Source organism: Myotis brandtii, unplaced genomic scaffold (assembly GCF_000412655.1).
Source record: "Myotis brandtii unplaced genomic scaffold, ASM41265v1 scaffold1873, whole genome shotgun sequence".
Taxonomy (NCBI): Eukaryota; Metazoa; Chordata; class Mammalia; order Chiroptera; family Vespertilionidae; genus Myotis; species Myotis brandtii.
Genome location: NW_005356956.1, coordinates 78,308 through 89,484, shown reverse-complemented (window position 1 = coordinate 89,484; position 11,177 = coordinate 78,308). Strand labels below are relative to the sequence as shown.

At 42.1% G+C, this 11,177-nt stretch overlaps 1 protein-coding gene across 1 annotated transcript in view; it reads right to left on the bottom strand.

Annotated features, from left to right (window-relative positions):
- Window positions 1-10,667, bottom strand: part of AKT3 (v-akt murine thymoma viral oncogene homolog 3) — an 86,257-nt gene extending 75,590 nt beyond the window's left edge. The window contains exon 1 of the mRNA XM_005864513.2: window positions 10,542-10,667. The gene's annotated coding sequence lies outside the window, so the exon portion shown is untranslated. The remainder of the gene's footprint in view (window positions 1-10,541) is intronic.
- Window positions 10,668-11,177: the final 510 nt, after the last annotated feature.

The following is an 11,177-nucleotide window of genomic DNA, read 5'->3' as shown; positions in this document are numbered from 1 at the left end:
CTGTCTTGCCCAGTACCGATCGCCTGGGAGGGACCACAGGAGGGCTCCAGGGCATGTCCAGCCCATCTTGATTCGTGCACCAGGCCGGTTTCGGCCCGATCCCTGCAGGCCAGGCCTAGGGACCCTAGTATTACATAAGTGCTTTGCTCATTTACTATGTTGTGATATTTTTCATTTCATTAAATAATGATCTACATCATCATATTTCATAGTGGCTCAGACGCCTCTGTACTCACACACCCAAGTAAACAGCTTATTAGTGATCACAATCCATGAAACAAATGGAAGTGAATTACCCGGATGCAGAAAGGATGAGTTCTACCCATTTTAGTACAGCTTACTACAAAACACGGTGTGGAAATCTAAAAAATAATCATGAACACCATTTTGTTTTAATTAAGAAAAACTAATTTATATTTCAAATATGCTGAAACTGGAATTCATAACAACATCTTTAAACAATCCAACAAGAATGTAAATTAAACTGCAAATTCCCTGAGGGCAAGGGTCATATTATTTGATTACCTCGTCCTGTGCCTACACAGAGCAGGTCTCAGTTGAATAAACACAATGGACGAATACATGATTAACGTCAGCCAAATGCAGTAAGGAATTTATGCTGCCTAACTAACACCACATTTTCAAAAACAGCCGAAAGATACTCCACACCCAATAAAATGATTGACTCTGGCCAGGATCACCAATGGATGCTAAAGTCATTAGGGAAGTAAGTGAAGGACTGACCACTGCTTGGTGCCAAGGTGTGGACCTAGAGCACGTGCCCACCACCAAGGGGAGCTTAACTTCATGGGGGAGCTTTCACACCTGAACCCAGTGAACAATGACCAAGTATCAGTGCCTCCCAAAACCTGAAATACTTATTTCTTCAAAATCTAAAGTGCCCTGCCCCGGCTGGCGTGGCTCAGTGGTTGAACATCGAAATCACGGTTTGATTCCCGGTCCAGGTTGCGGGCATGATCCCCAGTGTGGGGTGTGTAAGAGGCAGCCGATCAATGGTTCTCCCTCATCGTTGATATTTCTATCTCTCTCTCCCTCTCCCTTCCTCTCTGAAATCAATAAGATATTTTCCAAAAAACACCTACATTGTCCAGTTACACCACCTCTGAGAATATTAGTAATAAATCCTGCTCTAAGCATATACAGATATAGATGTTTATGTATAAATAAATCCTAATAACATCAATGTGAAAAAATTAAAAGTCTCGTCAAATTCGTGATTACATAGCTACAGCTCTGACTGAAGAGCAAGCTTTCTTTCCCTTGGGAAAGTGGTAGAATTAGATTTACAGAATAGTTATACAATTTTTTCCCCTTGGAGAACAATGAAAAGGCCTATTTATTCAGACAAAGTACTCAACTTCCAAAAAAAGAAACAAACAAAAGAAAAAAACACACAGTGAATTTTGGAGGATTATAAACAAACAAGCCTAATAATTTCATTAAAAACATGTATAAAGAAAACCAAATTATTATTAAGAATCGGACTTGTCCAACCTGGCCAGGGTGGCTCAGTGGTTGAGCATCGACCTATGAACCAGGAGGTCACTGTTCGATTCCTGGTTGGTGCACAAACCCAGGTTTCAGGCTCGATCCCCAGTGGGGGGCGTGCAGGAGTCAGCCGATCAGTGATTCTCTCTCATCATTGATGTTTGACCTGTCTAAAAAACACTCTCACCTCTAGAAACTTCAAGACGAGACATAAATGTCTCTCTTTCCACTCAGGAATTCTGACTCCAGATGAACTTTCCTAATTTACAGGGTTTCACCTACAACCACAGAGAAGTCTCTGGGTCTTTAGCACAAAATGCTTCACTTTAAAGTCTGGTTTGACTGCTGCATTGCAAGTAAGCAAAGAGATACTTTGGAATAATCAGTTCATTCATTGTTAGAACAGAAAAAAAATCATCTTAAATATTTTGCCAATTTAGGTCACTAGGGAAACTTTCCTTTCTATTATATTCCCCCCCAAATTGATTCTTCTTAAATAATGACAACTAAGTCATTCTTTGAAAGCACCTTCTCAGTTGCTCCACCGGAACGTGAAGGTTTCATGAGCGTTATTTTTCACTAACCCTCCCAACAAAGTTCTCAGGTGTTGTCGTTTCTGTTTCACAAATAAGGAAACAGAAGCTGATGTAGGTCCCTTGTTCAAAATCATCACGTCCGTGAGGTTATAAAACTGAATCTCGGGTCCAGGTTTTGTGGCTCTAAGTTCTAGGCGCGTTCTAGCATGTCACATGCTGTTTTTGGAGTGTTAGCAGCGTTCAAGAGAGGAAGTACAGGTTCATCCTATATGATAAAAGCCTAATATGCTAAGTGTCTGGTCGTCTGGTCAACCAATCAAAGCATGATATGCTAATGACATGCTAAGGCTGCTCAACAGCTCGCTATGACGTGCACTGAACACCAAGGGGCAGACTCTTCGACTGGTAGGTTAGCATGCTGCTGGGGTCTGGCTGATCAGGACTGACAAGATAGGCTGGACACACCCTGGAGCCCTCACGTGGTCCCTCTCCGGCTGGCCAACCTCCCACGTCCCTCCCCGGCCCCGATCGTGCACCCGTGGGGTCCATCGGCCTGGCCTGTGCCCGCTCACAATCCAGGACCTCTCGGGGGATGTCAAAGAGCCAGTTTTGGCCCAATCCTGCAGGCCAGGCCGAGGGACCCCACTGGTGCACAAATTTGGTGCACTGGGCCTCTAGTTTCTTTATAACAAGCTCTGCATCTTCACTTTCTAGCTTTTAGCCAGTTTTGGCCCGATCCCGCAGGCCAGGCCGAGGGGCCTCACTGGTGCACGAATTTGCGCACTGGGCCTCTAGTTTCTTTATAACAAGCTATACATCTTCACTTTCTAGCTTTTTACAATCAAACTGAAACAGGTGACTAGATATAGAATATGGAAAGAGTCTTCCCCAAAGAAAACTGACCAAACTTCTTGTTGAGTATCCATGCACCAAAAGTAACTACCATCCAGTGTGAGAATATTCCATGTAAAAACAACCACCCACTGTGATGGTATGCTTATAAGATAGGGGAGTTCTGGATGACAGGTGAGCTGGTAAGGAATAAAACAGTTTTAGGATTTACTTATATGGAAATAATTGGGGGGAAAATACCTTCCTGTCAACATTAGATCACTGGTACAAGTTTCAAAGCACATGAAATATTTACTGGCCAAAATGTTGAAAACCTAACGTGAAATAACATGAGACGCCAGTTGCCTGGAGGCCGAAATGAGAACGTATTGGGGTTTGTGAATCTAAGAGAGCATGCTGACTCCCTCGTCATAATAAAACGATCTCCAAGAATAGCCAAATGTAACTTCCCAAAGGCACAGATTTTCCAAAGAACTGACCAGGTAAACTGTCCATCTGTAAATAATACAGGCCAACAAAACGATTTTCACCAAACGTGCTACTTCCAGAGGCCCGCCTGGGAGGCGCTCGAAGGAGACAATGTCTGTGACATGATGCTATAAAGAGAGCATCATGCATTTATTTTTAATTCCTTTCTCAGAGTATCCTACAGAGAGAGAGCAGCCTTATCAGTGTCCTTTTGGAAGCAAATGCTGTTGCTGGTTGGCTGGTCCAATTATCATGAACTGTTCTGGCGTGTTTCAAAAGCACTGCCATTTTCAAACAGAGAAAATGTCTAAAAATGCCAGCGTGGTAATGGGTTCTGAGCGCATGGGTGGGGGTGAGGGAGAAAGACAATGACAAGCCGGTGCAGAAGGACACGGAGGCTGCCCCGTTGCAGGACTATTGTGCCGACAATTAGCAACAGGAAGCAGCGCACAACACACATGAATGAGAGCTGTGGTCGCGGTGAAAGGCCGCATTGTCGTGCTGAGGCATTACTGCAATCAGGGGCAATGTACTCTCCTCCGCACAACTTTCCGGCGGGCACCCCGCTCTCTTCTCTCGTCCCCTGCGCTGCATGTTTCCATCAGCATCCGCTCGAGGATGTATTCTTTCCAACCCAAAGGAATGCCTCTGCGTCTTTCCTCAATTCCAAGGCTGAGAGGGCCTTCCCCGAACTGTGGCCTTGGGCCGCATTGAACTTGACTCGAAATACCACAAATGCTTTTAACATGAAGGTATAGCTGGGGATGGGCAAGTCACTGGATGTTAGAAGAAAGAACTGGAGAGATGCCACAGGCTGACTCCCTCACGCCACGAGGGACAAAACTCTGAGTCCCAGGCTGGTTAAGGGACTGACCCATTATCACATAAAACATTTCTATCAAATGATCGGTCACCTGGCTAGTGCCTCCATGCCTTCCCGTCTGCTGTGGCCCAGTGAGCATGACTGTTACATGAACACATCCTCCCCACCCCCCCCGCCCTGAGAACAGCAGAGTCTGCTATTGACTGTAAGATTTGGCTGACCCGGAGATGGCTGTGGGTGCTGACTCAGCATTATTTGAAGAGAGCTGTCACTCTGACCCCTTTGCAGGACTGATCACACTCAAGCCAGGGGTTAGAGCAGAATCCAAATCACAGCTCTGCCAGCTACTTGATTGGAGACCCTGGGGAAGTTACTCTCTCTGGTTTTTAGTTTCATTATCCAGTTTGTTTACGGTAACATTTATTTCGTGTTGTACTTGGCATGAAAAAAACGTGCTCAAATAAATAAAGCACCTCGTACCAAGTGGGCTCTTCAAAACGTCAATTCTCTTTCCTTCCTTAAGTCCCCCTTAATGTCTTCTGTATTAATTATAAGATGGGATTAAATAGGATGAGATGTAATCATTTTTAGTTTATAATTTTAAAAATTATACCAGCCCTGACTGCTTTGGCTCAGTGGATAAAGCGTCGGCCTGCGGACTGAAGGGTCCCAGGTTCAATTCCGGTCAAGGGCATGTACCTTGGTTGTGGGCACATCCCCAGTAGCGGGTGTGCAGGAGGCAGCTGATTGATGTTTCTCTCTCATCGATGTTTCTAACTCTCTATCCTTCTCCCTTCCTCTCTGTAAAAAAAAATCAATAAAATATATTTAAAAAAAATAAAAATTACACCAACTTCTCTCTGGAAAATAAAAACGAAAGCTAAAAAAGTAATATTATACAAGCAAATCAGTTCTGTATCTACACTTAACTTAATAAAAAGTAAAGTGTCCATCAATGAGGATAGGCATTTCACATTTAAAATTGGCCTGAGAAAGGCAGACCAACTTATTTTTTCAAAAAGGGATTGGAGAAACATTTCAGGGAAGAAGGAGATATTGCAAGAGTGAGCCAATATTTGCAACACAGGATAAAGTAGAATTCTAGGCAGTCCTTCTGTGGACATAGCCAGGCACCTCCTCAACAGCAAGAAGGTTGATCCCCAAGACATATGGGCAAATGTTCCAGTTCTCTACTGAGGAACTGTTTCTACTTTTGAGTTGGACTGATAACTGTCAAAATGTTAAAGACCATGACTAGTGGGTAGACAAACTTTTGTGCTCAAAGTACCTGTGAACACAGCTTTGCAACAATGCTTGTCTAAATCCTGTATTATCTTTCAGTCTAAATGTAGTATTTCTTGTGCAAAGATAATCTCAATCTATAATTAGCAATTTACCAAACCACAATTCTCATTAGAAATGTACCCTGCTTAAAAAAAAAAAATTTTACTTATATTTCTACAGCACTAAATGTAGAAGGCACCTTTGTATATAGTTCACATTTGACCCATCTGAAGGATGAAGGTCAAATGCTATTATCCACATTTTGTAGGGCTCGAAGAATTCTGCATGACAAAGAATATCTAGCAATGTAAGTGTTGGAATGCCCACCCAAAATCAAATCTCAAGGCTCTTACTCTAATGTGGGTGGAGAGGGGAATATCTTATTTATTTTTTTATTTATTTACTTAGTTATTTTTATTGATTTCAGAAAGGAAGGGAGAGGTAGAGATAGAAATATCAATGAGAGAGAATCATTGATTGGCTGCCTCCTGCATGCCCCCTACTGGGGATCAAGCCCACAACCCGGGCATGTGCCCTTGACCTGAATCGGACCTGGGACCTTTCAGTCTGTAGGCTGACACTCCATTGACTGAGCCAAACCAGCCAGGGCGGGAATAGCACTTTTAAACAACAGTAGAGAGATTTGATACTTAATTAGTACTATCTAGTAAAACAACCTTAAAATGATCACTGAATTTCTAAAGGCTTCATTTTTCTTACCAAGAAGTGAAAAAAAAAATATATATGGACTAGATTATTTCAGATATTCCCTTGAAAGCAGTTACTGAAAACCCAACATGTGGGTCCTCGGAGCTATCAGACAAATGACACTCGACTCTTTCCCCTCAAATAACTCAGATTAGCAGATGAGACACACACACGAACAAGATGACCGAGAAACACCCAAGATGACCACCAAGGGCAACAGCTTCGTGAAGGGCAGAGAGGAGTCATTCAGCAAGGAAGTAGGCTGGGAATGTAAATCTGAATTAAGTCTTAAAGAATAATAATTTTTTAAAAATGATCCAGGCAAATAGAGAACAGAAGGACATTCCAATCAGAGGGTGGAACAGCATAGACAACGGCTCAGAGTAGAGAACAGCAGCATAGTTTGTGGTGCAGGGAATAATAAGTAGCTCAGAACTGCCCAGTGGACCTACACAGAAGAGAGACAAAGCAAGAGTTGAAAGCAGAGGATGGGAGCGGGCTGCAATTGGTTCATGTAATACTTTCTACAATGAAGATTTAAAAAAAATAAAAAAGTGGAGAGCAGAGGCCAGACAGAGGAGATCTCATATGTAAATGAAGGAAGCTGGACCTGACTCACCAGCAATGAAGACCCCGGGCTGGGCTTTCCCAGGGAACGGCATACTCAGGCTTTGATTTTAGAAAGATCCCTTTGACGGCCAGGTGAAGGAAGTGTTACAAGTGGCAGAGCCTCGAGGTCAGAATCTGTAGCAGAGATGATGAGGGCTTGTTTTAGGGTGAATACAGGGGAGGACAGAAGTTGAAGAAATAAGAAGCAAAAGCAGCAGGACTAGACACAAGTTGGAAGTGGATGAAGATGTGAAGGGGGGAAAAGCATGCTATGGATCCAGGTTTCTGCTCAAGAGAGAAATGAGATACTGAACATTGGGGGGTGGGGGGAAGGAGAGGGATTGACAAAATTATCTTGAGTTCGGCTTGGGACATGTGGAGTCCAAAAAATACCTAGGTAGAGAGGCCCAGGGGTCAGGTGAACACAGTAACCTACCGCTCAGGAGAAAGGCCTTGTGGGAGCAAGCTGCATACAGGGACCTTAAAGTGAATGTGGCCACCAAGGGGAGGGGACCAAGTGAGAAGAGTCCTTGGCCAGATTCTGGTTAGACATCGAAACACATGCAGCAGGCAAAGGAAGAAAGCCCGGACGGAGGAAGACACATTCCAGAAGGAGAGGATGAGAGGGGTCCTCCCAGGAAGGAGGTGGTGGTCGATAGTATTAAACGCAGTCCAGATGTACACCCGGGAAACGAAGAACCGAAAAATGTTTACTAGTCTTAGAAATTAAGTGATCGCTGGGGAACTTAATGAAATAAAAGTGGACTCAATCAAGTAAGCAAGAGAGAAAGCTAGACTGCAGTGGGTTGAGAAGTAGAAACAATGAGTATGTTCTGTTTGGAAATTTTAAATCCGAAAGGAAGGAATCTGAAATTTCATGAAGGCATGCAGTGGGTTGAGAAGTAGAAACAATGAGTATGTTCTTTTTGGAAATTTTACATCCGAAAGGAAGGAAGGAATCTGAAATTTCATGAAGGCTGTAAAGGTCAATTCTAAGTCCCTTCCAGGCCTCACTTTATTTTTTTATATATATGGATAAAAAGCCTATTTTCATAGAATTCTATTAAAACCCACATACATTAAATTTAAGGCACATTTTTAATTATCAGGAAAAACAGGAGACTCATACCGCAGCTATCAATGGGATATATGTATAGATAATATTTCCCAATATACCTTAGAAATACCTTTAAACTATCTCTTTTTCATATACTAGCAGGGCCTGGGAAGTAGGGAAACCATTGGTGAAGTAACCCTCTCATATTCCAACTGTTCTTTCTTTTAATGTCTCATAAAAATATTTTGTCACCCTCCGCCTGGAATAGTCTTCTCTATTTTAATTTTACTCCTATTCACTCTTCAAGGGCCTGCTCAATGTCCCCCTCATGGAATCCCAGAATGTTAGAGACAAAAAAAGGCCTTACGGATTCATTGAACCCAAGGGATCCCGCTGTTCTGATGAAGGAACTAAAGACCAGAGATTCAGAGAATGACCTGCCCAAGGTCATACTCATGGATTATGGGAAATCTGAAATCTGAACTTCAACCAGTGCCCATTTCACTACACAATTTCCTCGGGTAATTATTATATATTTTTTTTTTACAAAATTTAAGATTGCAATAAATCAAGCTTTAAGAATAATCCATTTAAGAGAGTGTAGCTAGTGTACGTGCCAAGATAATACACTTCGGAAAACAAAGAGCTGGTCTACAACGTGTTAGTTTGAGTCAACTACCTACAAGTAAAGAGTACAGATGCCGACTAATATTTATTTCGGGGATTCGCTGACTGACAGACATCAGGCAGGACCCCCCACCCCCCCACCCCCCCGCAGTGCAGCCTGTATTTCAGCCGCTGCTGGTGGAAGTGTGGGAGCAGATGTGGGCAGATTGTGACATACAGTATGTCTTTAAAACTTGTTGGGGTGTGAAATTTCATAAGGTCAAAAAATGCTGCATTTTTGATCAGCAGATACAGGAGTTCTATGCTTCTATAAATTATTTCAGACAAACCAATAGCATTCGCTAGTCAAACAGAGACACTGAGGAACTGTACTGGCTGTAGGTAGCACATGACAATCTATGCTGCTAATGTTTTCAAAGCCAATTCCTGTCATTTCAAAGCAAATGCCTGCCCAGAAGATCTTCAGAATGAAAATGTGTTAAATCAATACAAAATACAGGATAGTATTTCAATTGACAATAGGATTTTAAAAGTAATTTTCTACTGAAAGAAGGATCTACATAGCTAATGAGCATCTGGGTGGGAAAATAATTTCCTTAACTAATCCATACCTGTACCTGTCCTCACTTTTTTTAAATGGAAAACCCAAGAATCCACTTATATAGAGAGGTTGTTTATTTTCTTTATTTTTTTAAGTTAGTATCTTTATCATTCAAATGATTTCACACATCCTTTGGTTTATTATTTAATCTTATTCTTAAAAAAAAAAGATGTAGCCATAGAAAAGACCGGGGGCTCTATATAATGATAAAATGACTTTCATAAAATGGAAGGACTTTTGTTCACTTGGATTTTTCTGTTGTTGCTATTTTACTGTATTTTTTATTATTTTTTTCAGCTTCAATCTTCCCTCATATCTTTTCCAAGTGGAGCTAACAGATAACAACATACAACCAACATTAAGAATGGTGTCCAGTTAAAGATTTTATCTCAATGGCACTGACTTTAGCTATTAGGCAGGTTTATTTGAACTCAACACAACTTTAAAACACTTTACTTTGGAACTAATACATAAAAACCCTTCATTGATAATCAGTAAATTGAACAGTTTCAACTGTCTGGTCATAACATTGTAATAATAACTAAGGTCATTATCATAACTTACCACTGTCTTTCAGTTCACTCTGTGCTATGTTCAGGCAAACACATAATTTCAAAATAAGTTTACATCACAAACATTTTAGTAGATGTCTCTAAGGAAGAAAAGTTTAACTACAAACATAAAGTCTCCCGTGAAAAATGATTTCTGACGGAAATCACTTATTTCTCATCATGCGACCACTCAGAGGCTCTACGATCATGAGAGGAAACTGACTGGAAATGCACTAGGAGCTACTGCGACTTCTTCCAACCGTGTCCACCCCCAACTGTGTCCACCCCCAACCGTGTCCACCCGCAACCATGTCCACCCAGCAACCATGTCCTCCCCAACCGTGTCCACCCACAACCATGTCCACCCCCAATCATGTCCACCCAGCAACCATGTCCTTCCCCAATCATGTCCCCCCAGCAACCGTGTCCACCCAGCAACCATGTCCTCCCTCAACCATGTCCACCCAGCAACCAGATCCTCCCCCAACCGTGTCCACCCCCAGCCAAGTCCACCCCCAACGAGGTCCACCCAGCAATCAGGTCCGAAGGGCTTTGTTTGCATTTTGTAAAGGAAACCCTGCAGCACATATTGGGGGAACTATAATGATCACATTCAAGTGCTCGCTATTAAAAATATTAAAGAATTCATTACCGAAGACCACATATCATTGATCATCCCGATTGGGCTCGATCCCCAGTGTGGGGCATGCAGGAGGCAGCCAATCAATGGTTCTCTCTCATCATTGATGTTTCTCTCTCTCCTTCCCTCTTTGAAATTCTATCAAAGCTGCAATTCTCTCTGCTGTTCACTACAAACCTCAACTTTCTCATCAGCGTCTCATACAGAAGATACCTGACACATGAGGCCACACGAATAAATAAATACCAAGTGAGTCAACAGTTATAATGAACTTACTTGCCACTGAGAAGTTGTTGAGGGGGTAAGGCAGGTCCACGTCTTGAGGTTTCTCTTTATATCCTATGAATGAGCCATCTGTCTTCAAAATGAAATAGCGTGGCCTCCAGTTTTTTATATATTCTCCTACATGAGGAAAACATGCATGTTAATGCCACGGGGGGTGGGGGGGGGAGGAGATGAACAGCAGCTTTTATGTGAAAAATAAATCGTGGTACAATATATGTCTTACAACACTGGCCTCCAAAATTTTAGTTAGGCCATTTCCTTCTAACTTCGCTTACGAAAGAAAACACATAAGCCTGCAATTAAGTTTCAATAAAAACCCAAACATGTTTCGTTTTTAATGATTTCACACTTTTGACGATTCGTTTGCACCATCATTTCTTCAGAGACTCGTTCACCTGCGTTCACATTTTGTTCAGTTTTTCATTTTATCAGATGGTTGCTAAGAGCACGTTTTCAGCCCTTTTAAAAAGCCTTGCTCACCCATCCACACGGCTCGCGCTGAGGAATTCCTATGAAACAAACTTATTCTAAGACGGATATGAACCAAAAGTTTCTCTTCCATGTACCATTGACTAATTGTGCAATTTAAAAAAAGAAAGGAACAGAGTCTAGTTTCATTATTAAATC